General features: G+C 33.9%; 1 protein-coding gene across 1 annotated transcript in view; it reads left to right on the top strand.

The window, feature by feature from the left end:
• Positions 1 to 26,009, top strand: part of LOC129750083 (serine-rich adhesin for platelets-like) — a 586,616-nt gene that overhangs the window by 28,675 nt on the left and 531,932 nt on the right. The gene's annotated exons all lie outside the window — the stretch shown is intronic.

Genomic DNA, 26,009 nt, shown 5'->3' with positions numbered 1-26,009 from the left:
TAGAAAAAAATCGTGAAAATGGTGTTTTTTTTTACCCGTTAGACCCTACCCCCCCCTTAAAAAAATCCCATTTAATTTAAATATTTTTTACTCTAATATGTATGTGTTGTGCCTACTTGGTCAAATAGTTCTACTGAATCATAGCCATCGAAATATTCCGTGGTTGAATTAAAGGGGATCTTTCGGTTGCTTCGATTAAGTTTATATTTTTCATTTTGTCCGAAATCAATCCAAATTTCAGTCTACTATAATTTCTCTATTGTGAAATTAGGATTAAGAATATCATATTCAATGCGAGACCAACTTTGAAAAAGGGTGCTTATAATTTTTTCGGGTTTTTGAATTTTTAAACGCATTTTGTCTAAAGAGTGTATTAGAAAAAAAATGCAACACTTTGTTTGTGAATAACTTTTGAATGCATGGATAGGGGAGAGTGGGGTATCGTGGGCCATGGGGAAACGTGGGCCACTTTTAATATCTCAGATGTGTGTTGAGATAAAAATCTCAAACCAACTGTCATCGTCGTCGCATTGCGTGAGCATATATTCCTATGTGTTGTTGACTGGAATACGCATCATATGCTTCTTTTATTTATCAAGCTAAAAAGAGTTGGAAAAAATTACTTACATAATTTAAAAAACACCCGCTAATTTCATCGATAGGGAACCTAAAGTACATAACAAAAATATGCTCATACGCTTATGATCTTAGTTTTGTCATGATCTTTCACATGGAAAAGGAATTTTTGATGAAACATCAATAAGTCACACAAACGCAACTAATCTGCAAACCATAGCTTGTGGGGAATCGTGGGCCACACATCTTGAATCACCTATATTGTTATGTTTTTATACACATTCAGAACTTAAAATACGTTTTACCTATCTGTAAAGTTTTCATATGCCAAATGAAGAGTTATGAAAAATATTTTGTCCATCCTATATAAGAAATTTTGCCAAAACGTTCGCGAGCCAGGTTTTGGAATCAATGCGATCATACACAGCTCTCTTTTTTATTTCATCATCTGAAATTGCTTTAAAATAACGAAATGAATTAGGAAATCACAGTTTTGGGTCAACTCATAAACTTTGCATGTTATTTGGTCAATTTGGATTTGGTGGCCCACGATTCCCCACCATTTTTCAAAATCCAAAAAATATTTCTTTTTTTCAAACAGTCAGAATTTGGGGAAAAAACTTATTAAAAATTAAAAAAAAAACCATACGATACCTTGAAAATGTAGAAAACCATACCATTTTTTATTTTCATTTTATCTTTTATAATAAAGAAGTTATGGAACAACGAAAAGAAGTGGCCCATGATTCCCCACTCTCCCATATAAATTGATGAAATTTTCAGCGAAATGATCTGGTAATGTAATGTTTACATAATGCAAATTTTTGTGATGTTCTGTCAAGTGGTTTTTGAGATAACGTCGAATAAAGATAACGACTTCAACTTTGTGGTCAACACATGCGCCACCTGTAATACATACTATGAACCACCTTTTTTCAAATCAAGGCTACTTTTGATTACGTTTGCTGTTTCCTGGATCTTGACCGTCAGAAGAACTCAATATTTTTAATTTGGTCGAAATTTTAACAACTTTAGCCGATTCTCCTCTTTCGAAACCAAAACAAAATATTTGACTTTTTATCACTCCCCTACCGTTTTTGCGTAATGGCACGATTCAGATCCAACTTAATCTGAGTATAAACCTTGTGGGCCATATTGAAGTGCCTCGCAGCAAAAACGGTCGCATTTGGAAGCAGTCTTTTTTTGTATTTTTTGCCATTCATCGTGTCAATCTCTATAAAAGACTGAGTAATTTGCAATTTCCACAGATTGTTAGCCTTCTCAAGTACCTACTAGACATTAAATTTTTCAATTTTTTATCCTTGCTAAGCTCCAGGAAATACAGACAAGACATGATTGTTAACGTTAAAATTCTGGTTGGAAACCTGCCAGGTGACCGCTAAAAAATTCGTTTTGCGGACCATTACGAAATTTTTCATAATATCTCCCCAGAAGCAGTCCATAAATTTTGCGCTCGAATTGACCACCGTATGGGCAGCCTTTTCACCTTGTAGAAATTAAGGCAGGCCGATTTGTAAGTCAACTAGATGAACCAGTCAGGTTAATTTGACTTTTTATCTCTTCCTCTATTCATATTTTCGGATTGCGCTTGATAAAAACTCTCACAATCCTCTCACTTCATGGAATCAATAATCTTCACTTTTATTCAAACTTAAGCTCACTATTGGGTCGTCTAGGACTAATCAAACGAATTACCACGAGAACTTTGGTCGAATAGGTAATTTTCAGCTGTTTTTGGATCTATCACTGGGATTTTTCTGGATTTTTTTCGGTCCTGTCCAAAAATGTTTGTCAATGAATTTCAGTACTGGACGCTATCTCAAAAACCACTTGACAGATGATCACCAAATTTTGTACACGTAAATATTACGTTACTAGGTGACTTCACTGAAAATTTCATCAATTTTCATCCATGTATTTATAAGTTATTCACAAAACAAAAGGTTGTATTTTTTTTTATAAAATACTCCTTAAAAAGTTTCTTTTGGTGAAAAATAACATTTGATTTTTTTTTTACAAATTTTGGGGGTGCAAAGATTTTAATTTAAAGTTTTGTTTAATATTAGTTCAGAGAAACTCGTTGTTTGAATTGTCTGAAAATTTCCGTATTATTCAATGCACTTGAAATTCCAATGAATGAAGCATATCGACCCATTCCAGGCTATCAGCCATCATTCCCCCAGTTTTTATTTTTAATTATTTACAAAAAATGCTCTGAATATTTTTTCAAGTAATCGTGGATTGGCTCTATATTTCCTTGTAACAATAACTATTTTAAAAGCCATTTAAGCTATAACAAAGCTTACATTAATGCTACCTTCTCATTATTTTCGACTCTAATTTTCTTGAATCTTGGTTATATCTTACTAGCTGACCCGGTGTGCGTTGCTACACCTTCCAAAATCAAATGATATGTTCAGATATTATTCAAACTTTTATTGTTATGTTGGCATAATTTTAAATCAAATTATAACATCATTCATAAGCAATCGCTATAAATGAGAGCTGCAGCTGGAGTTTCGAATTGCAACACAATGATAACTTAAAATTATATTCAGAATTTTGATCTATAAATATTTGTGTTAGGAAGGATTAGGAGGAAGGATTGGGTTGATGATTAATACGTCCAAGACGAAGTACATGCTGGCCTGCGGATCCGAGACCGACCGAACCCGCTTGTCCAGTAATAACAAGGTCACGATCGACGGCGACGAGCTGGAGATAGTCGAAGACTTTGTCTATCTCGGCTCACTGGTGACCGCAGACAATGACCGTGAGATCCGGAGGCGAATTATCAGCGGAAGTCGTGCCTACTATGGACTCCACAAGCAACTGCGGTCGAGAAGACTTAGCCCTCGCACGAAGTGTAACCTGTATATGACGCTCATTAGACCGGTTGTTCTCTACGGGCACGAGACATGGATATTGCTCGAGGAGGACCTGCGTACACTCGGAGTGTTCGAGCGACGAGTGTTAAGGACCATATTTGGCGGCGTACAGGAGAACGGAGTGTGGAGGCGAAGGATGAACCACGAGCTCGCGCGACTCTACGGCGAACCCAGTATCCAGAAGGTGGTGAAAGCTGGCCGGATACGCTGGGCGGGACATGTTGCGAGAATGCCGGACGACTGTCCTGCAAAACAGGTGTTCGCTACGAATCCGGTAGGAACAAGACGAGCGGGGGCGCAACGAGCGAGGTGGTTAGACCAAGTGGAGCGTGATCTGGCGAACGTGGGGTGCCCGAGAAATTGGAGAACGGTTGCTATGAACCGAGTGAATTTTAGGAATTATGTTCGTCAAGTTATGTCGTGAGACGGAATACTATGTAAATAAATAAAATAAATAAATAATATTTGTGTTAAAGATCTGATAATTTTAATCCGCTCTAAAAAAAGGAGGGTATGGTGGATTTCGCTTGATATGTTGTAGATTTATGCAAAAAAAAACTGATAAGAGAGCCCTCCTGTCCTTCCTTTCACCCCCTGCTGAATGGAGGTCGTGATCTTTAATAATCATACCCATTTTTTTATCGTTCCCAAATATCCTCTTATATCAAATATAGTTCCATTGGTTGATAAGTTTTTAAGCTTTACAACAAATTTTATATGGAGCCCCCTCCTTTCTTCCCCTCTCTACACTGTAAAGCATAAGGGTCTATATCAATCATAGAAATATATTTCGTAACAAAATACCATTCCAAGCCGTATTTGTTTCCATTTGTTGGCTTCGTTAGCATAAATTGAGAACTTATGCTAACAAAATTGTATTGGGCTCACCTCCCTCCTCCTATGTTCCTACTCACAAAAAGAAGGATGGTGTGTCAGATAATCATAGGATCATACCAAAATGATTTTCCATGTTAATTTTTGTCCATTTCTTGGATTTTGTAAAAAAAAAGTTAAATGTAAGCTTTCCTCTTATCTTCCTATATTTTCAATTCTATCATCCTACTGCAAGAAAGGAATTGTTTCACATAGAAAAATTTCTCGTATTGATATACCATCCCATTCCAAATTTTTTCCAAATTCCAAGGAAGTACCATCCCTTCTTCCGTTCCCCCCATTGAATGGAGGGGAGAGCTTAATATTCATGAAGTATTTTTCGTACTCATATACTTTTTGATGCCAAATTTACCTTTCCGCTGAAAAAAAGTGGGGCTTCAATTTATAATAGAAACATTTTTCGTATCTAAATACCCTCACATATCAAAAATGGTTCAATTGGCTCAATCAGCTCTCCAGTTATGCTGAAAGTTGTGAAGGACAAATCTCCTCCCCTTTCCATCCACCTCTTTGAAGGAGTGAGGGATACCAAATATTCATAAAAGCATTTCTAGTACCCAAATATCGTTCCATGCCGAATTTGGTTCCATTTGATGTTGTATTACTTGAGTTATGCAGTAAAAATTGTATGAAACTCCTCCCTCCCTTCTTCCCTCTCCCCGCTGGAAGATGGAAGGGGTCTCAAACAATCATTAGAACATGTCACGTTCTCAAATACCCACCCATGCCAAATTTGGTTCCATTTGCTTAATTAGTTTCTGAGTTATGTAAAAAATTATAAAAGAGGCCTCTCCCCCCTTTACCTCTCCCTACAGAAAAGAGGTAGGAGTCTCAAGTAATCATAGAAATAGTTTTTGTATCCAAATACGCTCCCATGCCAAATCTGGTTCTATTTGCTTTATTAGTTTTTGAGTTATGTAAAAAAATATAAAAGAGGCTCCCTCCCCCTTTCTACTGGAAATAGGGAGAGGTCTCAAATAATCATTGAAATATTTTACGTATCCAAATACCTTCCCATGCCAAATTTGGTTCCAATATCTTGATTAGTTTTTGAGATATATGAAAAATTGTAAGTTAGCACTCTTCACCCCTTCCTATCAGCCCACTGAGAGGAGGGAGGGGTACCTAATACTCATAGAAATATTCCTCTTTCTCAAATACCACCCCATGCCAAATTGGATACCATTGGCTTGATTAGTTTTCGAGTTATGCAAAAAATTGTCTTTTGTTTGGGAGACCCCTCCCCCCCCTTCATGAGAGAGGGAGGGGTCTCAAACCATAATAGGAACCTTCCCCTGCCTCCAATACCCCCACCTGCCAAGTTTCACGCAAATCTGTTCAGTAGTTTTCGAGTCTATAGGGAACAGACAGACAGACAGACAGACAGACAGAAATTCATTTTTATATATATAGATTTTGTTTGGCATTCTTGAAAAGGATTGAACTCATTTTCAACGATAAAGAATTAGTTTCAAATAGTTATAATATATTATAACCGTATCTTATTTTTATATGAACATAACTTACCATGAAACACGGACATCGAAGTCAACGGCCCAAACCGTACTTCAATGAGTTTCGCTAAGAAAATTCATAAAATTGAATCAGACCTTTCGGAAACCAACAATGGAGCATGATTTTAGCAAATAGTGTGGGTTACTGACATTCCACTAGAAATTTTTCTCGAAGCATTCATATCTTGATAAGTCATAATTTTGATAGGATTTGTTCTGCTTAATATCAAACTATGCTATCTGAACCAGATATAATCTTGATAGAAGCATATCAAAAACTGATATAATTTAGCTATGATCGTATAGATTTTTTGATATAATTTGAGATATTTTAACATTCTACGAGTACTGAATTATAACTCATTTAGATAGAAAAAAATAGTATCAAAATATCTTATCTTGATATAATTTTGTTTTTCCCTCCTGATCGGGATGTGTTGAAAATAAGTAGTTTCCCGATCAGGAGAGCATATCAAAATAATAACTCAAACGTATCTCATTAAGATATTTACATCTGATTCAGTTATAATTAAGTACTCTAAATTTTCGATTTTAAGTTTTTCCAATCTGAATTATACCTTATTCTGATTCACAGACTTGAATGGGGTTGAGCTCATTTTCAATGATCAAAATTTCTGGGATTGTCCTAAAATAAAATGATTATATCTTATTTTGATATACATACGTACAACTTTTTCTGCAACACGGACATCGAAGTTAACGGCCCAAACCGTACGTCTATGAGTTTCGCTCAACAGATTCATAAAATTGAATCCAAGTTTTGGGAAACCAAAAATGGGACATGGTTTTAGCAAATAATGTGGTTTATTGACATTCCACTAGAAAATTTTCTCGAAGCACTCATATCTTGATAAGTTATAATTTTGATAGGTTTTGTTCTGCCCAATATCAAACTATGCTATCTGAACGAGATATAATCTTGTAAGGAGCATATCTTAAATTGATATAATTCACCTATGATCGCATAGACTTTTTGATATAATTTGAGATATTTTAACATCCTACGAGTACTGAATAATAACTCATTTAGATAGGAAAAATATTAGTATCAAAATATCTCATCTTGATATGATTTAGTTTTTCCCTCCTGATCGGGTTTATAATTCAAGTTGTGAATGCAGCAAGATGGTGTCATTTATTCCGTCTTTTTTCGACCATCAACATGACTTTAAGTTAACCATTAATATTAATGCAAATTTCAAAAAATATTGCAAAAATATTTAGCTTAAAAAAAACATTTTTTCTTTCAAAATTTATTTTTTTTGGATCAAAAACAAAAGTTTTTGATTCAAATAAAACAGGAGTTGGGTTCAAAAAATGAATGTTTCGAATCAAAATCAGTTTTTTTTTGTTTCAAAAGCCTAGTTTTCTCGGCGTGCGGATCTACACTTAAATCGAAACTTAACTCTAAGTTTGCATTAATGATTCGAATTTTATTTTTTTATTATTAATGGCTAGTCCTGTGAACTGCTACTAATTAATATTCTAACTTAATTTTTTTTCTCAGCAAATTTGAAAACAGAATCCACTAAGTCTTGTTCCTCCTAAGTATTCTGAAATTTTGTTTCGATTCTCGTCCTGAATACTGAGTCAGGTTTATAATTGTATAATTTAATTTTTTAGAGCCTGAGTTCTGAGTGCTTGATTCTGGACATGGCATTCTGAGTCTGAATTTGCAATTCAACCAGAAAATTTTTAGGTAGATATATCGTAATTCGAGTTTTAAATTTAAAGTCTTAATTCACATTTTGAAAATTATTCTAAGGCTTAAATTTTCAAATTGGATTTTTTAATGGTGATAAAGGCGCAAAATGTGCAAAAAATTGGTATCTGGTTCTATCTTTTGTGCTTTGAACTATGGAACGTGGTGGTCCCTCATGTTTTTTTTAATTTTTTTTGTTTCCCCGCATATTTTCCCTCTCATAGGATACAAATTGAACTTAATTGATAAAAAATATGTTTTCATCTACATAAGAGAGAGGGGTTCCTCACGCTTTTGCCGCTTGTCAATAATTTGAATTTTCAATTTTGAACAAATGTTTTGTTAGTTAGTTAGTTTTTGACTTGTAACCCAAATCAGAAAATTTAGTTTTTATTTTTTTTTGTAAAAACTTGAAGCATGGTATTGATTAAAAATGTGTACTAAATTATATTATTATAGATAAATTGTTCCTTTCAAATCCAATTTAAAACAGTCAGAAATAAGAAAATTCATAAACAAAAATCTCAAAATATTTTGGAACTGGAAAACTTTAGAGCATTAAGATGTATGTGCTACGCATGATTTTTCAAGAAATTTCCGACTTTTTTTCCACATTTTTCTAAGGAATTTAGATTCCAATTTTATATCGCTTTTGAGAAAAAAGTATTTATGTTGATACCAACGAACTTTTGAATTCATTAGGTTTATTATAGGGAAAAAGTACCTATCAAGAGTTGTCCCGGTTTGATTTGAAATTCCAGTTTTTCCCGGTTTTCCAGATCCCATTTAAAATTTCCGGGTTTCTTGCGGTTTCCTCGTTTTTCCCGGTTTGATGGCCACCCTGTTTATGGTTCAGGAAATAGGAAGTTTTAATTTGAGGTAAATTTCTAAAAAATGAATAAATTGATGAAAATCTACGACTTTTATTTCTTCATCCGACGTTTTGTCATTTATTATGCCTTTTCAAGAAGTCTATTGAAATGACATAATCAAAGATGTGTTTGAAATGGTGTAACAATATATGGTGTATTTACTGAAATTTCTCGTTTTAATTGTCCAAAAAATTCAAAGTTTTATATCCATCTCAACCAGATCAATAGTAAGTAGAACAGATTCCAAGGAAGATTGCATGCAAGTAGAAAGCTCAACTTCGATGTTTTTGTAACACACCATAGACAACTGGACTTACATATCCCGATTAGACAGTTTAGCCGATTCAAACCACTTTTGTTACACCATTTAAAACACATAATTAATTATGTTATTTTAATAGACTCCTTGAAAAAGTCATAATAAATGCCGAAACGTCGCACACAGGGGAAAACGATGTTAAAAGGTGATCAAAAATATTTACGCCAAAACGGAGCCTTATTAAACCATAGTGTATTCGGGACATTTTACATACATTTGAAGCACTTTAAAATGAGTTTTTGATAAAAATGATTCAATCACCTGGCAGTGAGGTTGGAAAAATTTGTTTTTGTTATTTTCATTTTAGAGCAATTATATCTGGCAAGTTTTTAGCAATTTTGTTGAAGACGTCAACATCGTAGAAGCTAAACCAAAAAAGTAAGAAGGGTTAAAAATTGAAAAAAAAATACTTTTTTTTATAAAAATTTTCAGTTTTTTGACGATATCTTTTCAGGCCGAACAAAGTATGTTTGAAAGAGTTTTGAGTCACTCAAAATTGAAAAGTTTTGTGGAACACACTTACTTAATAAAAATACTAAGACTGAATCGAGATAGTTCGGAAAAACTATGAAAAAATAGCTTTTTTCGAACACCTTTATCTTTCTAGATTCGGATGAGTTCGGATAATTTTTTGATTGCATTAGAATCTTGCAGATTTCTCCTTAAGGAAAAAAAAAGAGTTTACAACGTTATACGATAAGAGTTAGCTTTTTCCAGAATTGAGGAGTTTATTCATACTGACAATTAGCAATCATTTTTATTGCGTTGGAATTTTAGCCATATCCTTCTCTCATTTACGGATGACGTTTTTTAAGACTCCATTGACGAACCTTACAACTTTTCTTGTCGCTTAGAATATAATACATTAGAAAAAGTTTTTTTTTGGTTAGCTAATTTTGAATGCAAAAAAATGTCTTCTACATTTCTCGTAAAAAGCTAATTTTAATCATTTATAAAGCTACAAAATAAACAAATTAACGTTGTAAACTCCATGTTTTTAAAACTGTGAACTCTGCCTAGTTCTAATGTAACCAAAAAATTGAACAAACTCATTCGAACTAGAAAGATACAGGTGTTCGAAAACTGATATTCTACTTAGTTTTTCCAATCTATCTCTTTTCAGTCTGAGTATTTTTATCAAGTGTGTTCCACAAAACTTTTCAATTTTGAGTGACTCAAAGCTCTTTCCAACATACTTTGCCTAAATAAGCTCGGCTTGAAAAAATGTCGTCAAAAAGCTGAAATTTTTTTTTTATTTTGAACCATTCTAAATTTTTTGGGTTAGCCTCTACGATATTGACGTCTTCAACAAAATTGCTACATTTTTTACAATATAAAAACTTTCCGAAGATATAATTGCTCTAAAATGAAAATTACAAAACATAATTTTTCTATCTCACTGCTAGGTGATTGAATTATTTTTATCAAAAGCTCATTTTAAAGTGTTTTGAAGTAGTTAAAATGTCCCGAAGACACTATGAGTCTAAAACGCTCCGTTTTAGCGTAAACAATTTTATCACCTTTTTACATCGTTTTCCCCTGTGTGTGTCGGATGAAGTAATCAAAATCGTTTTAAGAATTTTTTGTGACTGAATTTGCCGAAAATCAATTTATTCATTACCCAACCATTCGATAGATTTTTACTGTTTCTCAAAAAATTTTTAAGTTGTTCCATAAAAGTGCACAAATGGATTAAATGAATTTCTACCTATTTCCAAAATAACTGCGAAAATAAGAGTTGCTAGAAAAAAACTAATTGCATAGCGCCCAAATTAGTCTAAATCAGTTCTTAAGTTATTTGCACCTAGGAAAAATGTAAATTTTATTGCCTTCTGTTATGCGGCAATAGTTTTTTATGGACGCACCCCGAAAGTCCAGACAAAAAAATCCCTAATCAGACCTTGAGTGTTAATTAAACACTCCTCGCTTAAAATCGCTATATCTCTCTTGTTGCTCAACCGATTTATACTAAATTTATAGTTTTGGAAACCTTGTTACGAAACTCAAATTTCATGCTAAAAAAAATAAATAAATAAACGAATAAAAAACAAGAGAGATACAGTGATTTAGTCAGAAGTGTCAAATTGACACTTCAGGAACTCTAACGGGTAAAAAAATTCTCGGTCGGATGAGAGTTGATGAATAAAAGACTTCTCCATTTTTGACGTAGGGGATAAGCAGGCTATACGAGCCTACAAAGCAGAATACTGATTTTCAAATATTACATCGAATATGTGTTATAAACAGGCATCTGTTCTCTTTACATTGGATTAATTTCTATATTGAAATCTTCTTCAGTTTTCGAGAAAACGATTTAAATAGATCAGTTGTCTAAATTGCCGAACCTCAAACTGTGCGCCAATTTATGTTTTGAACAAAGTTTCTGTTTCTCTGGCAATATTCTCGTATAATTTCATTGAAAATGCTAAAAGCTGATAACGTTCATGCGACGAAGCTATAATTTTAGAAAAATCTACGTCTTTTATAATTTTATGGAATAAAACAAAAGTGAAGGTTACTGTATTATGGAACCAGTTGTTGAAGAAAAACTAATCAAATCTGTTTTGAGATCTTCATTTCTCGCGATGTTGATTGGAATTCAGATGCGAAGTTTTCATTATAGAAATCATAAATTTATACTATTATTTCAATTGTTTAGTGGCCTTCAGCATAGTTGTAGCTCGAGGGTTATCAAATAAGCTTCATGCATTGGAATTTCATTTAAATAGCATGGTAAGATTTTTTTTTCCTAGAAAAGCGACTTTCTTAGAACAAAATTTAGCATTTTTCAATACAAAATTTCAAACAAAAACCCGCGTTCCCAAATTTAATTTTATAAAGCAGAAAAAAAATCCCACAGTGTGAAATTAATACACCCTTCTATATAATAATCCAATTATTAAATCAGGTTATTCTATTTTTCACAAAGGTTTTCGAAACATGTTTGCACTTCTACCATCACTGACATTATTTGTAAACTGAACCTAGACACGAGTTTCATGAGCCAAAAACCCATAGCAACCTTTCTTGAATCAGTTCACAGGTGAACTGAGGCATGGACCGGAAAAGTTGAATGAAGTTCGAAAAATGAACCTGTCCCTAGCCATGCTGCGTCCGTCCGGGTTCACCTGTTCCACGTGATTACAATGGAGAAGAAAGCGAAACAAGAAGGTCGGACTAGCCCGGCTTCGGAGGAAATTGGGAAAATCCGACACGCTTGCCGGCTTCGTTCGTTCGTTTGCTCGTTTGTACACTACCTTTTCCATAGACGACAGCAAATGATCGATCTGCTCCCTACCTTCTTGATACCGAACAGGCAGAAGGCACAGTTTGATGTTTTTCCTTTCTTCTTAAATTCAGCAGCCCCGGCTGGCAATGTTGCGATTCAGCTATGGAGCTATGGCGGTACCTCAGTTGATGATGATTAATAAAAGTGCTTCCCATAGCATTTTCACCCGATTATAGTAGCTGTATACCCAGACCGATTCGCCTAATCCCCCCTGGAGGATGAAAAGAGAATCGAAAATTTGTGTAATAGAAAGTGAATTTCAGCTTACTCACGACGCTCGTCAACGTGCGGCTTTTTGAACGAATTTCTACTAGCCAATTGGCGAGAGCTCTAGATAATTCGGGGAATTATTGGATATAGAAAATGCGGGAAAATAATTCAATCATTTGTTGTATAACATTATTAAATTTTGGAAAGCCATTGACTTACCCCTGTCGTGGATTTGGACGTGTTTTCTTATAAATAAATTAAATCTTTACAGTATGTAGGAGAAAGCAAGGACACTTGATCTTTGCAGGGACTTCATTTCTCACTCGTATCTTATATCCGGAATCTCTCAAACAGATAAAAATAATATCACTATTGAGTTATTTTACTTTGGATGAGAAATTATTTGGTATGAAATATACCGAAGGTGGTGGGCCCAATACCAAACACACTCTCAGAAAAGATGTTACCTTTTAAGATAAATCAATAGAACCTTAATGGACATGTTATACGTTAAATGAATCTTTAAAGCTTCCTAGTTGAAGAAACCAAGTTTGCAAATTTCGAAGAAAATATAAAATCGAACTTGCAAAGTCGACACACAGACAAATTAATCTAGCTATAATATGTTATAGGTATACTATGAAGGTCATTGTATAGACAAAAAACCCGGTAAATTAAACTGCTGTCCCAATTGGGTGGCTTATCATCATTAGGGCGTATGGCTTTCTTAAAATAAGTCTTCAAGGTTAAATTGATGAACTTGCATTTTTTAATATTATGAAGGTATTTTGTATCCTTTATGATCAATCAAACTCGTTGAAACCGTCAGAGTAGAGACTGATCAATGTCACCCCAAAGCATCAAATTCAGAACAGAGACAAAAACGATTTTTAAATCAAATTTTAAGAGGTTTTAAGAGAGGGGGGTGGGGGGTGGGTTTGAAATTCAAAATTAGCTAAAAATTATAACAATACCAAAAATGCACTATAAATAAGGAAGTTGATTTCTAAAACAATTTTTTACTCATGATTACTACAAAAACTCAAACAATAATAAATTTTGATTTATAATATTGTCTGGCGGATTGCAGCTATCACCCCAATCTACAAATCTGGAAGTGCACACTGCGTCGAAAACTACCGACCAATCTCGATTTTGAATTCGATCTCCAAAGTATTTGAAGTTCTTATACATGGACGACTGTACGCTGCCGCCAGGCCTTTGATTTCCGATTCTCAACATGGTTTCGTGAAAAAAAGGTCAACAGTCTCCAACTTAATGTGTTATGTTAGCTCGTTAACTAATAGTCTGGAGAAAGGTTGTCAAGTTGATTCTATTTACATCGACTTTGCGAAAGCGTTCGACCGTGTACCGCACAAGATATTAATTGCAAAGATGGATCAACTTGGCTTTCCAACCTGGTTGCTCGAGTGGATTACCTCATATCTATCGCACCGCCACGCTTACACGAAAATAAAAAATACATGCTCGAAGATTTTTTCCACACCGTCAGGAGTACCTCAAGGTAGTCACCTGGGTCCATTGCTGTTCATCATTTTCGTGAATGACTTGTGTGCCACGCTCCAATCTGATACGCTCCTGTACGCCGACGATCTGAAGCTTTTCAGAAAGGTCGTCAGTGAAATTGACTGCCTCGCTTTGCAAGCTGATATCGCAAGACTTGATAACTGGTGTCATTTTAACGGAATGCTAACAAATGCTAAAAAATGTAAGATTGTTAATTTTTCCCGTGCTCGTCGTGTCATCAGTTTCGAATACCAACTTTCCGGAGAAAGCCTTGAAAATGTGACGTCTATTCTCGACTTAGGTGTAAAAATTGATAACAAACTTACATTTTCCGAGCACATTGCACTTACTGCAGCTAAAGGGTTCGCTACTCTCGGATTTCTGCGTCGAAACACTTACGAATTCGATGATATTTATGCTCTGAAAGCTGTCTACTGCTCTTCAGTACGTAGCATCTTAGAGTATGCTGCCCAGGTGTGGGCTCCCTCTCAGAGCACACAATGCTACCGCCTCGAACGTGTTCAGCGAAGTTTGGTTAGGTACGCTTTACGACGCCTCCCTTGAAATGAACCACTTCAGCTTCCTCCTTATGAGCAAAGATGTGCATTGATAAACTTAACCACACTCGAAAAACGCCGCACCGAACTTCAGCAAACCTTCATCTGCGATGTATTGACCTACCGCGTTGACTCAGCGTACATTCTACAACGGGTCAACATGTATGCATCCACTAGGACACTTCGGCAATGTGAATTTCTCTGGATACCTTACCACCGTACTACTTATGGAAGAAATCATCCGATAGATAAATGTTGTGAACGTTTCAATTTAGTGTACCATCTGTTTGATTTTAACATGAGTAAGCGTAGTTTTAAATTAGCTGTAAGCAGATTCCCTTAGTTTGAAAGATACTAGTCTGTACGGTTATTTTCAACCAAAGACAAATCAATAAATAAAAAAACAAATCACAAATTGTGATTCACTATGACAATTTCAAATTAATTCTATTTTCGGTAAGACATTGATAAAATTTTCAAAATGATGTTCCTTATTCTGAACTAGAGATTTGCTTCAAAAGTATTTCCAAGCAGTCTAGTTTACAAATTTAAAATAAATATTTCCAAAATAAAGATAAAAAAATCTGGATTCTGAAATAACTATCCTATTAGGTAAAAAATTACCCTCGATTAATTGTAAGGAAAATGATAATAATTGTTATTTAGTATTAATTTTAATCTACAGTTCATTTCTTCATTTTCAACTGAAGGGTTGATTGAAAAAAAATTACAAGCTCTGAAGGTTTTGTCACTTTCAATTCAAAAATTGGGCCCTGGAATGAACAGAAGGTAGAAAATATATTTTTTTTATTAAATCTGATTTCAATTCTGTTTATTTTACTTCAATCAATTAAAGAATAATAGGTGTTATGATGATGATGATGATGATGATGATGATACATGATCTAAAAAAGTTAAATTCAAAAGTTTTTAGAAAATTTGGAAAGACATCATTACAAGTATTTCTGACATTACTCCAGAGAAAAATGATTGTACAATTGTACAATTGTACAATTTTTTTTAAACTTCAAAAACTATTAGATTTTTGCTTTGAAAAATATTTTAATTCAATTTGGTTCAAAACTTCTTAAAAATTCCGTACCCTAGGCTCTATTGGGTCACGGCGATGTTGTGCTTTCTTGTGTTTATGGAAGTTCACGGTTTGGAAACAAGCTCAAAAACTAACATGAACCTGACAGGGCGGTAGCACATAACCTTATTCGATATGAGATCATAGAAACCTAATTTAAAGGTGGTTTAAAAATTATAATGATGTATATTTTTTCTTTAATGATCCATGTTGATAAGGTGAATGGTAGTTGAAACACTTGCCCTCCCTTCCATCGGACAAAAAGAGCGTTGCGCAGTGGAAATATCACAATTAGAATTTTTTAAGTTGATATTTCCACTTTTTTACCACCATGCGCAAGTTAGGTTAGAACAGATAGTAATGTGAAAGATAGACAACTGTAATCAATCTTTTAGGATAGTCTATTTAGGATACTGGATAGGTGGATGATTTAATAGAAGATACCATAATTAGCTGAATGAGAACGTTAACAATTAGGTACTGATATGGTAGATAGAAATAGAATAGATATATAATGGATGGCATTCGTCTCCCCAATGCTCTAGTAAGTGTGCATTTGCGGTTTATGAATTTCGGAGGCTTATTCTTAAATCAAGCATTTTACAAGATCTAGAGGCTCATTGGATGAGAATGCTGTTTGAACTGCTTTCTTGTTAATTGTTCGTTGTAATAGGGTTTTTTTTTCTGTAGTAGATTTGTCTGTCGTTAAATTATATTTCAAATTCAAACAAGAAAGAAGTCGTGATATAAATGGGTGGACCTACTCGCACAAGATTTTAAAGTGTCGAATACTGGAACTATCACATCAGATCTTGCGAACACGAACGGATCACTGATGAACACCAGTGAAACGGAACCTACGTTTTGGCTCCACGGCTTTAAACAAACGTCTTACCAGTGTTTAATATGGTCCGATCAGAATTGATTGTTTGACCTGATATAGTTTTTCATACAATTTGTTTAATAAAGTTTTATATTTCAGGTCCTTTATTTTCAAAGAAGTTCTCTTAAAACAAAATTTCTAAAACAGGTTTTAAACGAAGCATATGGTAAGAGACGTTAAAAAGCTTCGTTCCAGGTATTATTATTATATATATATTTTTAAATCTTACTGATAGGAATATCAACAAAAATCAACCTCACAAAGGCAGCGGTGTGTATGAACGTGGTTTCTTATTAAGATTCAAAATAGAAGAAGTGCTGGACAGTTTTAATTAGTTTAAATTCTGTAGGTTCAGATGTGTCCATTTTTGATGAACCATGTTCATAAGATGAATGAAAATTGTAACACTTGCCCTCCCTTTTGCAGAAAAATGACAATATTCCTTAGTGAAAACATCACAATTAACAGATTATGCATTGTATGTACTGTGGATAAGTGTTATAACAAACATATTGATTTTTTTTTTTAATTTATCAAAACTCTGTAAAACACCTTTTTGTGTTCTGTAGAATTATTACGCTTCAGATTCAGATTTTAGTTCTGTTTCTTGTCATTCTAGTTTTTTTGTATAATTACCGAGTTTCCACGCATTTGTTCTGAATCTCTTAACATTGACATATTTGGAAATATTTTATTTTTTAATCTATGTTAATCTCGAGTAAAAACAATCAAAAATTCAAATTTATTGAAACGAGTAAGGTTAGGTGACAGGTAGGGAAAACTCAACTACGGTAAGATAGTGAACCCTTCTGACAATGATATCGAGACTTTGGCGTATGTTATCATACTGTTACTGCTCGGTTGAATTGGAGGTTGGGTTAACTCGAAGTTCATGTAGGGCCCATCTGTCCCAGTCCGTCGAGCACTATCTTAACGCTTCCTTTCTCTGGTGCTTCAGAACTCTCGGGCTCTGTTGCCGCTATCCTGTTCTAAGCTATGCTATTCTCGTGTAAAGTTTCCTCTTCTGTCCCCCGTTCTGTTTTTCCTTTCCGGGTCAGCCAGGTAGCTTATAAACCCATAAAAAAAAAAAAAAAAAAAAAATTGGTTCAAAACTTCTTAAAAATTCGTTAAATGAGGAAAAGTAAACAAATAAAAAACTTCCATATTTTTTTCGCAAAACTCAATTTCACTTGAAATGTTGAGGAACGTTGATATCACTAGTTTACAAAATTTTAAAAAAATCGTGAACTTGATTAACTGACCAACATTTTTAATGTAAAATCGGGCGCTGAATTCGAAAATGAAATTCAAAAAAATCTCAGTAGAACCGTTTTTGAGCTATGCTCCAAATATGAAATTTCGAAAAAATTAAAAAAGTTCTTGTACTTAGATTAAAATATCTCGGACGGCATAACAGTAATTTGAAATCCCTCTTTTGCATATTGAAGGTGATTAAGTTTTCTATCGATCATCTGAACACTGTTTTGGCGTTTGACCAACAGTATTGTTGATATTAGTGACTTTATGAGAAAAAAAATTATAAAAAACGCATTTTTTTAGAGAAAATTTTGTTTCAACGAAGGTTTTAGACTCGATGGTAGCATTTAAAAAATCTGATTTTCTTTTGCGCTTGAATGTCAATTTAAAACAAAGATTTCAAGTGGTTATTTATCAAAATCGGTTGAAAATTGAAGAAGTTATGGCTACTTTACCATAACTGAAAATTTTTGAGTTTTTAATAATTTAACGAACCGCAGTACACTTATCATAGTATAGGAAGAATGAAACATGATAAATCTCACTCGCTCCAAGTCAAAATTATTTATTAGCTTACCAGAAGGTCACATGCCAAGTTTCAGAAAGATCTGACCATAGAAAGGGGTTGCTTAAGTCTCAAACGTGAATTAAATTTTCAGGTATTTTGCCCGGAAGGAACGAAAAATACTGGTTTTTCATCAATAACTTTTTTCGTCCCAAGCTGATTGTTTTTTATGGTTGATTTTCTTAAAGCCTAAATTGAGACAAATATTTTACCCGAAGACTGTAACTCGATTAGATTTGAAACAGAAAAGTTATTGCGGTTCAAAGGCCGCAAATTTTGTCCAACACGCAATGAGTACTTTTTACCCATTGCGTTTTATACGACAATTTTTGTCCAAAATACAATCTTTGAACCGCAATAACTTTTCTGTTTCAAATCCAATCGAGTTACAGTCTTCGGGTAAAATATTTGTCTCAACTTAGGCTTTAAGAAAATTAACCATAAAAAACAATCAGCTAGGGATGAAAAAAGTTATTGATAAAAAACCAGTATTTTTCGTTCCTTCCGGGCAAAATACCTAAAAATTTAATTCACGTTTGAGACTTAAGCAACCCCTTCCTATGGTCAGATCTTCCTGAAACTTGGCATGTGACCTTCTGGTAAGCTAATAAATAATTTTGACTTGGAGCGAGTGAGATTTATCATGTTTCATTCTTCCTATACTATGATAAGTGTACTGCGGTTCGTTAAATTATTAAAAACTCAAAAATTTTCAGTTATGGTAAAGTAGCCATAACTTCTTCAATTTTCAACCGATTTTGATAAATAACCACTTGAAATCTTTGTTTTAAATTGACATTTAAGCGCAAAAGAAAATAAGATTTTTTAAATGCTACCATCGAGTCTAAAACCTTCGTTACAACAAAATTTTCTCTAAAAAAATGCGTTTTTTATAATTTTTTTTCTCATAAAGTCACTAATATCAACAATACTGTTGGTCAAACGCCAAAACAGTGTTCAGATGATCGATAGAAAACTTAATCACCTTCAATATGCAAAAGAGGGATTTCAAATTACTGTTATGCCGTCCGAGATATTTTAATCTAAGTACAAGAACTTTTTTAATTTTTTCGAAATTTCATATTTGGAGCATAGCTCAAAAACGGTTCTACTGAGATTTTTTTGAATTTCATTTTCAAATTCAGCGCCCGATTTTACATTGGAAATGACCTTCAGTTTACTGAGTTCAAAAATGCTGTAAACTAGTGTATTTGATTTAAAACTTTTATTTTAAAATGTTATGTTTTTGCTCTAAAGTTTTCAAAAAAAGAGCAGAAATTTCTTGCATATTTTTATTCAGGGCACCCTATTAATTCAAAATTACATTTTAAATTCATTGCATCTCAGAAAAATGTAAATTTTGTGGTCTTGAAAATTGATTAAATTGATCAATTAGAAGATCAAATAAAAATTGGTTTCTTGAAATATATTTCATCCATTTGTAATGACATAAACTTTTTTTTTTAAATCAAAATTTTTAGTTACAAAATAGAGGATATTAGATTTTAGATTTTTTCGATTTTTTAGATTTGACCATCATAAGAGGTGAAATTAGTATTGAAGTTAAATGGATCGTTTCAAACTCTGTTTTTGTTAAGTAACGCTTCTTCAAAAACCCCATTAGGCGAGGTAGAGTTTTTGTACATCAATTTATGAGTTCCAATATAAAAATTGGATTGAATTGTAATTAAAATTTACAATTCAAAATAAGTTTCAATTCATTAATGTCTTATAGTGCCATTAAATGAAATGTTTCAAGCCTAGGGTGTTTTAAGCTAAAATTCCGCCGGAGGCGAGCCAAATTTCTGACTAACACTTATTAATAATCAACATTTAAGATAAGTAATTTCCCTTTACTACGGTGGGAATTTTTCTTGGAAAAATTCTCCATAGGGGAGGGGTTTAAACTCCTTACCCCCTGCCCCCCTCCATTCGCACGGCCTTGCTCTGCGATGGTTTGAGGTCGAGCAAATGGAACTAAATTTCGCTTGGAAGGATATTTGTATACAGAAAAAGACTCTATGGTTGATCGAGACCCATCCTTGATCCCGTTGAGGAATTAGGAAGAGGTGAGGTTTTTTCAATTAATCAGTTGAAAGGCACCGAATTTGATGTGAGATTTTGTTTGGTACGAGTAATGTTTCAAAGAATATTTGCAAACCCTCTCCTGCTTCCAGTGGGGAGATAGGTAGGGGCGATTAGAGCTCACATACAACTTTATGATTAAATTGGGGACTATTGGAACATACGGAATCAAATTTAGCATATGTAGTTATTCGGGTACGAACATTATTCTATTATTTTTTTAGACCCTCCTTTCCTTCCTTTGAGTGAAATAAGAAGAGGAGACGGATAAGACCTTTACATTTTTGGGACATATCTAGAGTCATCTCTAAAAAACCAAATTTAGTATTGGAGGGTATTTGGGAACGAAAAATGTTTCAATGCTTATGGTTCCCAAATTCCCTCATTCCAGTCGAAAGATAAATTGGAAAAAGGGGGGCTCTCATACAATGTTTGCGTAACTCGATACTTTTTATGCAAATAGGGATTGGGAGAGTATATAGAAACAAGAAATGGTTATTTGAGACTCCTTTCTTCTTTTCAGTGGGTCCAAATTCACCTTCTTCGAACATCTGAAAAAAAAATAGGGTTCAGTATCGACTTTTAATAATTTCGTTTATTATCGCCATTTTCATGGCCAATGATGGTGAGTTTGGAAACGTTAATTTTCTATTTAGGAAGTAACCCTCGTCTTAATCATGCTTTATACAAGCATGGCCAGCCTTATGGTTAGAGAATAAAAAAATCGGATCGAATTCAAAAGAATTCAGTTCTAGAAAATATTAATTTTCATAAATTTTTTATCATATTTTTATTGCTTGAAATTGCAGTTGACAGCAAGCCCATCGTTTTTACAGAATTTTCTCATACATATTTGCGGTAAACTTTAAATTGAAAATTCAGAATGAGAAAATTGAATTTATAAACAGAATGATAACTAACCAAATTCAACTTTATACTCTGTTTTTTATACTCGGTTGGAATAAGATTTTTTTGTTTTAAAACTATTATTGAAACATCATTTCCAAAGCAGAATAATTCAAAGAAGAAAATTATGCAATGATTAGGTGTCATTAGCGATATTCATATAGAACGTTAAAAGTTTGTTTGACTTGCCAAGGTTTTACATATCTTTATACATCTGATCTACAAGACCTATTGTAAAGAGTCTTTTCGCGCTGCTAACTGTTGTATTGAAGTATTATAGATTTTTTTTAATCAAAGGCGGTTTTTATAGCTTTATTTCATAGTTGACATAAAGTCCCTTAAGACAGATAAATTGTTACTTGAGATTTTTTTACTAGTTTCGTGAAAAGTTGTTTTAATACTTTTGAAGCTCATCAAGTTTTCATAACTGTTAAATGAAAACCATTCTTTATTCCTGTGTAGCGAAGATTCTGACGATACTAAAACAACTCAGACAAAAAATATAATTTTTATACCACGAAGTATTGGATCTAGTAAAATAAAAGTCTGAAAATTCAGACAAAGAAATTCAGACAACACGCCAAAGAGGTTTATTGATTTAGCAAGTCATGTGATTACTCATGAAATTTCATCTCGATGTCTAGATTCTAGGAAATACAAGAAAAGTTAGTTATAGATGAAGACCGAAGAACGATCGCAACTCTTACGAGCTAACATTTGTTGTCTTAAGAGATGACTGGAGTCAGCGCAGCTCTACGAAGCGATCTTTTTCAAGTTACGTCACGTGACTCGCTGATTGGTAAATTGTCATTATGGCATATTCCCTTAAAACGAAATTGCTACAGCATTTCAATATAATTGTTGAATTAGCTAATCGCCGCGATAAGTTGTTTGTTTTTATTATCGACTTTTTTCGGCGAATAAATAACTACTAAATTACCTGCCAGTTGATCCAGACGCTTCCAGACTCCTCTTCAGCGGACCTTAAATTAAATTTATTTTTCTAAAGTGAAGTTCACAATAGAGCAAGAAGTGGATGGCAAAATCAAGTTTTTGGACATGATCGTGACGTGAAGAGGACGGCTTGACGACAGAGTGGTTTCCGACGGATGAGAACGGACGATACCTGGACTTTGGATCGGTGAGCCCTTTTTCACACAAAGTAAACACTATAGTCGCATTAGTTGATAGAGCGTTGAAATTGACAAATGTAAACTATGGGGAAAGAACACTTAAAACTGTAAAAAAACATTCTAAACATAAATAACTATCCCGAACAACTTGTAGCAAAAATTGTAAAAGAGAGAACGCATAGAATGTACAACAGTTTAAGTGATGAAAAAATCGAATAAGCCAAAAACTTTATAACAATACCGTATTGCGCAGGTGAAGGGGAAAAACTAGCTCGATATTTTAAGCAATATGACATCAACGTTGCCTTTAAGTCCTTAGACAAAGTTGAAAACACAATTTTTACAAAAACTAAAGATAAAATTTCGAAGAAAAAAATACAGCAAATGTAGTTTATGACATAAAATGTGGAGAATGTAAACAATATTATATTGGCGAAACAAGTCAGTTTTTGCATAAAAGATAAGAGCAACATAGAAACGACGTTAAGAACAAAAAGGTTGGAGGATCTGGACTAGCCCAACATAGCATAGAATATGGTCATATATTTGGCTTTAAAAACACGAATATTCTTGAAAAAGTCTCAAAATATAACACAAGAATTTGTGCAGAAATGTTCCACATTAAAATTAGGGACGACAACGATGTTGTCAATAAACAGAAGGACTCTATAAATTTTATGTCCATTTTACCTAAGATCAAAACACTGACAAACAAATGTAAACATAACATCAAAAGTAAACACCCGAGCAGACTTTTATGGCAAAATTATAGCAAATTTTGCTATCACGCCTTGAAAGGAAAATTTGCTCTCATTTTGCTTGACATAAGGTGGTACACAGCAAAAATGAGAGCAGAAATTTTCATACTTGGTTAGCAAAGTGATGCCAAATTTTGCTAAAACTGAGTCCCCAATTACACCTCGTTTTCCGAGAGCTTGAAGAGCACAATGATGCCAATATAGGGCATCAAAAAATTTTCTTTGAAAGCAAAATTTACGATCAATATGCTCTCAAAACTTTCTCTCAGGTAAAGCAAAATTTGGCATCATTTTGCTTATCACGTACGAAAAGTTTACTTTCATTTTTGCTGTCAATCGAATGAATAGCAAATTCTGTTCTCATGACGTGATAGCCAAATTTAATTTTGAATTGCTGTAAAAATTTACTCTGGAAGTAGAATTTCATTTGCCGGCATAATTTTCTCTAGTGTGTGATTTTTGAAGAAATCTTCAATTTAAATAAAGATCATCGGATCATTTGCTCCAAGAATAAAATGGATAGTATACATGAAGGCGTTTTACCATGCACGGCGTGCGTAACAGCTCCTATCATGAACATTGCTGTAACTTTAAGTTGCATAAACAAAGGCGCTTTTATTACCTAGCAAATAACATGAATATACTATCGACATTTAGTTTCAGTTAGAAGGTATCCGTCAGTCTTCTGTAGAATTTGAATAAAGTTTATGAAAAAAGTTTTAATTTCCAATTCAGTGTTATGGAATTCGGATAAAATCTGGTGTTACTCTTTCAATTGTTGGTCATCCAAATAAAAAACGTTGCTATATTGGAAAACCTTTTGAACTTTAATTATGAACATGATTTGATAAAACGCATGTCAAATAATAAACCAGAACTAATCAAAAATTGAAATTTTTTAGTTTGATTTTGGTAAAAACATAACATTTATAAATCTTGTTATTATGGGCAGTATATGACAAAGTGATATGAATATCGCTTTCTAATATGAAACTAAATATGATGTTACTTTGCACGGTTATAATAGCGCCTTTGCTCATGCAACTTAAAGTTCATGCAATGTTCATGATAGGAGCAACGACGTATACCGTGCATGGTAAAACGCAAGTGTATACTTCAAAAAAATGTTGTTTTATGAGCAAATGATTATATAATTTTTTAATTTAATTTTTTTAACAACATAGAGAAAATGATGACGGCATATTAATATTGAAAACTTATTTAATAGTTAAGACTCATGCTATCTGTTACTAAAAGTTAATTAGTCCTAGTGATAAAAATAATAAAAGGTGCAGTCTAGTGCAGTAAGAAGCATTTCTTTTTATTCGAATAACCCAACTGAATAGATATAAAGATGATATTTCAGTTTTTTTATTGTTAAGTCATCAAAGCATAAAATAATAAGTATCTGATAAATTACAATGCGATGATTTTCGTATTTTTGCATATATTCTCAAATTTCTCACACATGACTAAAAATTCTTTTCACTATTTATATATTATTATCTGAAAATATGACACAAAAACATCTACGCTTTTATCACAAATTATTTATCCTATAATTTGAATTTGGTTTTGACCTAAATTGTATGAAAATAGATTCCGTATCTACTCACCTACAAATCTGCTCCACATCAATGGCTCTTTTCTAAATTTAAGAATCGTCAAAATAGATTCACGAACACACAACAGTTAAACGATTTTGGTAGACCACTGATTTATATCTGTGAAAGGTTAAAAATAAAATGTTATAAGAGTATAATAGGTATTTAAATTAGTGTAGATACCAAACTGTTACTCAATGCTGCAACCGACGAATCTCAAGAATGTAAATAAAAACAAGATTCCTATCGTATTTCGACAAAAAGTTCGGACAGTGCCAAAACTCGAATTTGATAGATTCTTTTGATACGGTGCTAACTCCACTCCAACGTCACCCGATGCAACTGGTTTCTGGGAAGCCGAGGGCGCAGTACTATTCAATACCCATAAACTAACGGTCTTCTTTTGAACCAACGGGAGCAGATTCCAAGTGGAAGTAGTTACCTAGTCCGATCCTGATCACGGGTATTTCATGTAGCTCCCTTAAAAGCAACTATAACCTTTGCCAACTTGCATCCTGTGTGGTACTAGATTACATCTTCGGCCACATTGCATAGAGACTACGCATTCTGTTGAGCGCCTCGCATACAAAGGCACGAGGCGCATTGAGAGAGCTCTTGATTGTGTTATACACGACTGTATAACCGTCATGCAGTACATAGACACAATCTGCTGGATGATGTGTCACGCACACTATATGCCGCCAGGCTCAGCGTCAGCGCATATAAGCTAGCGCCTATCATTCGTATACAAGCATTCGGCCGGCTAAGTTAGTGCCTCGTGTAAAGGGTGACTTTCGTAGCAGAAATATGAGACTGCACATTGGCGACCTAATCAGGACATTTTCTTTTTGTACCAGGTCACAAACAGAAAAGAGCTTGAAAGTCACCCTTTCTCGAGGAATAAGTTTAAGTTGTTTTTGCGTGGTGTTCATTTTTTCCCTGGAGTGTTGGAAAATTCTTCCATGTAAGTATAGAAAAAAACACTACTCATGCAGCGTGCTGGGAATCCGTTGCATGAGAACGATTGTTTGCAAGCGCGTTGAGAGTCCGCTTGCCAACACAAAAACTGCTACAGAAAAAAAAATCGTTGGCAAGTGCGTTGAGAGTCCACTTGTCAACGCAAAAGGCGTGCTGAGAGTCCGCCGCAAGAAAACAGCCATTGGCAAGTGCGTTGAGAGTCCACTTGTCAACGCAAATGAAAGCGTGCTGGGAGTCCGCTACAAATGAACAGTTGTTGACAAGTGCGTTGAGAGTCCGCTTGCCAACACTTAAAAAAGAAGAAGAAATGAAAGCGTGCTGGGAGTCCGCTGCAAAGAAAAAGAAAAGAAAGAAAACGAG

This window comes from Uranotaenia lowii, chromosome 2, assembly GCF_029784155.1.
Source record: "Uranotaenia lowii strain MFRU-FL chromosome 2, ASM2978415v1, whole genome shotgun sequence".
In the NCBI taxonomy this organism is placed as follows: Eukaryota; Metazoa; Arthropoda; class Insecta; order Diptera; family Culicidae; genus Uranotaenia; species Uranotaenia lowii.
This window is presented reverse-complemented; position numbering and strand designations above follow the sequence as displayed.